Source organism: Hippocampus comes, unplaced genomic scaffold (assembly GCF_001891065.2).
Source record: "Hippocampus comes isolate QL1 unplaced genomic scaffold, H_comes_QL1_v1.1 scaffold111, whole genome shotgun sequence".
Taxonomy (NCBI): Eukaryota; Metazoa; Chordata; class Actinopteri; order Syngnathiformes; family Syngnathidae; genus Hippocampus; species Hippocampus comes.
Window position 1 is genome coordinate 344,326 of NW_017805698.1, and position 3,711 is coordinate 348,036.

Here is a 3,711-nt window from a genome sequence, read left to right on the forward strand (position 1 = left end):
GTGTGTTTTTTTTTTTTTTTTTTTTTTATGAGCGCTGCCAATGAGGAGCACCGCTCGCGAGTCTGTAAACAGGACGGGAGCGCTGCGAGCGAGCGGGGCCGCTCGCTGTTTACCTTGGCAAGCCCTGGCCCCAGCGTGTCCGCGGCATCCCTTAATTACTGTTTACATGCAAATATTAAATTATACCAAAAAGACCCCCACCCCTGCAAGAACGTCTCCAAAAGTACAGAAATACATATTCAGGGTCAACCTTATCTGTCCGCAACAGTCGCCGCCGCCAAGATATGTATTGTTTTGAATCACAAATGTTCCCGCATTGTACATAATCTTCATAATTGCTTAATGCTGTTGTCCAAGGGCGTTGGGATGGAAGCCTGCTGCCGCGATCTGCATAATAGCAGATGCTCAGGTATGTAAAACTCACCTTGTGTGCTCTCAGGGAGGACAACAATAAGAATAATAAAAAATAAAGGGCTGTGAAAAAGAGTTTGTTAAGGGCTGCTGCACGAGCGCATTGAGGAGCAGATACGCTAAAGATCAATACATTGACGACTGGAATGGTGTTTGATACTTCACAGCATATATCCTGGCCACCTCTGGATACCATGAAATTATGCTGTCTTTGAGAGTCATCCAGAAAAAGACAAACGATGAATGCGTTGGAAAAACATTGACATGGCACTATAAATCAATAACAACAGTTTTAAAATATATCTACGTTAGGCAATTTTTTTTACTTTTTACGTTACTATTTTATTTTACTTTTTTATTTAATTTAGTGGGTCTAGTTTGTTGAACTCCCATATTTCTGCATGGGGAATGAAGAAAGGGGAACGACTCCTCCACTAGTAAAACTGGACCACAAAAACTCTCATTGATCGTGCACATTGAAAAATGGCAGCACGGTGAGACAGTGGTTAGCATCCGCTTTCAGTCAAGAGGTCTCGGGTTCCAATCTTGTCTAAGTTCCTTGCTCTTTCCCAAAAACATGCACGCTCGATTCATTAAAGACTAAATTGAGATGTGAGTGTGAATGGTTATTTGTCTTTTGGTGAGCAGTGACTGACTGGCCACTCGCCCCAAAGTCACGGAGGCCAATGACCACAAAACAACAGTGTAGTTCTGGTACTCCAGAGTCTCTATTCAGTCAGCTCCAGGATAACATGCCAAAGTAAATCCAGGAGACCCCGTCTTTCTGACTGCATTTCAAAGTGACGTGGTTTTCGCAAGGTAATGCGATCCAATAAAGAAGATTTGCTTGATTGGGTGTATTTTAGTCCAAATATGTAGTGTGATTATTTTTGCCTTTGAGGTCCTGTTTTTTTCCGATGGGCATTTGAGAAAAAAACCAAAACAACAACAACAAAAAAAAAACAACGTTAAAGACACTTCCCTGACATTGATGCTCTGCCTATCATTAAAAGTTTTCTTGTCTTCATCTACGCTGACTTTAATGCCGCGTGTTGTGTTGGGTCCTCCCGGTGTCCTTGGCGCTTCGCAGCTTCAAACGGGGTGCTGACTACCTGACTTTTTTTTTTTTTCCTGGACGAAGGAAGCGAGATCATTAGCCATCAGAGCCCCTGAAATGTGACTTGGCAGACAATAATGCTTTGTGATCAAACAACTTGTCAGTGCGTGCCGTTGAAATGAAAGAGTGCAGAAAAAAAATAATAATTCAATAGAGGATCAATCAAATTTCTTCTTGCACCATGTGAGCAGGAATGCTGATGGTGCAAGAGCGGGGACGCGGGGAGTTCATTTGGATATTTGTTCTCCGCTCATGAATGTTCCATCGCGTGACACCAGCTCCCCGCTAATCACATTTCACTCAGGTGGGTGGTGGTGGTGGTTTGGTGTGGGGGCTACGGGGGGATGCTTTTAGGGACGTTGAAAAGAGAGAGGTTCTTTTTAATCTTTGAAATGCCTCAAAAGTGACAGAATGCTCTCTCCTGCCAAGACGGAGAGCGTCGGATGGGGAGATAAATATGCTGTGGTCAGCTAAGTGTATCTAGTGAGCAGAGAGGCAAATTTAATAATGCATTATCATTCACTGGCGAAGGTGAAATCTGCCTGTCCATCAGGAGGCTCGGCCCTGTTTCATGTTACCCTTCAGTGCAAATGAACAAGTGCTTTACTCAGCCAGAGCAGAGATGCACACGAGGCAGTGCGCAGAGCCCCCGCTAAATATGGAACATCAGGAAAAAACAAAAACAAAAAACAGGTTGGCAATCAAAGGAATCACTGGTGACTCCGGAGATGAATGATCAAGCGCCTCAATTCCAAATCCAGTTTTGATTGTAACACCGAAAGTTATCTTAAGACACTTTTAACCCTTGTGGCAGGTTTTGGAGTCGTTATATTTCACCCTAGCTGCCTTTAGTTTGTTTTAACGGAACTCTGGTTGGTTTCCCGGTTTGTGCGGTTCAGTTGGAAACATGGCAACACAGTCAATGAACGCTGGTGCAGATAAATACAAACTGTCTAAGAGCAGGTTTCGGTATTGAACAAATCTCCTCCCAGGTATGAAGTAAATGGGTATGAAAATTTATGGTAACATCAATGAATTTGACGTTAGTAACAAAATGGTAGACCTCAGCGATATTCATAGATACTGACATCCTGTTTTTAACGTAAATATGAAACCTCGAGATTGATCATTATTCCGTGGCCGGAAATATTGACATACTCCGCCTTGTTCCTAAACCATGGCGACTAATGCAAATAATCCCGACTGGAATTTCAGCAACTCTGGAAGATGGTTGCAACTCATTGGTGGCAAAACACTGCCCCCGCCACATGGGATTTACACGCATGGTTCGATGTACATGGATGTGGCTGGCATTTCAAACACTCTCCCAAAAAAATGAAATGATGTCAAGCCGTTTGATGTCCGGGAGGCAAATCCCTCATAATTGTCTTTTTTTTTTTTTTTTTTTAAACGGAACAAGTATTAGTATGAGTATCGGACATATCGGCTCACAGTAACTGTCTTAACTTCGACATGTCTTTGTCTGGTTCTGGATTCCGCTGGGAGCAGCTCTGCTGGCACTAATCCATACTTGTACTCTACTTGGCTTGCTTTTTAACGACGATGATGAAAACACGAACAAAAAGAAGCACAAGAAGAAGCGGGGACTTGAAAAGGACTGGCTTAGAGCAACACTTTGCAAAGACGGATGCAAATCCATTAGTCGTTTCACAGTTATAAAAATACTTAAGGGGCCCTTTTAATCGCGGCGACGTGTTAAATGCGCGGAAATCTGTTTTGATAACATTATTCATAACACCGGCTTTGCTCGTGTGAATTAATAACACTTCATTTGCAGACGCTTCCAGAAAAGCTGGCATGGTATTTGCAGCTAAAGAGATTAATTTTCAAACACCTAATTGACAGACTGGGGTTATACGGGATAAGCAACACACTCTATAAGGCGGCAGCTGCAAAGTCAAGGTGACTGGAATACTGAGGAAAAAGGCTTCCATGAAAAAAAAAAAAAAAAGCTTTGCTCGTGTGAATTAATAACACTTCATTTGCAGACGCTTCCAGAAAAGCTGGCATGGTATTTGCAGCTAAAGAGATTAATTTTCAAACACCTAATTGACAGACTGGGGTTATACGGGATAAGCAACACACTCTATAAGGCGGCAGCTGCAAAGTCAAGGTGACTGGAATACTGAGGAAAAAGGCTTCCATGAAAAAAAAAAAAAAAA

The 3,711-nt window shown here is 42.5% G+C and overlaps 1 protein-coding gene and 1 long non-coding RNA gene across 4 annotated transcripts in view; one reads left to right on the forward strand and one right to left on the reverse strand.

The window, feature by feature from the left end:
- LOC109523318 (uncharacterized) overlaps positions 1-3,482 on the forward strand; it is a 5,141-nt gene extending 1,659 nt beyond the window's left edge. The window contains exon 2 of the long non-coding RNA XR_002169736.1: positions 3,452-3,482. This is a non-coding gene — a long non-coding RNA (uncharacterized LOC109523318). The remainder of the gene's footprint in view (positions 1-3,451) is intronic.
- Positions 1-3,711, reverse strand: part of dachd (dachshund d) — a 146,066-nt gene that overhangs the window by 27,347 nt on the left and 115,008 nt on the right. The gene's annotated exons all lie outside the window — the stretch shown is intronic.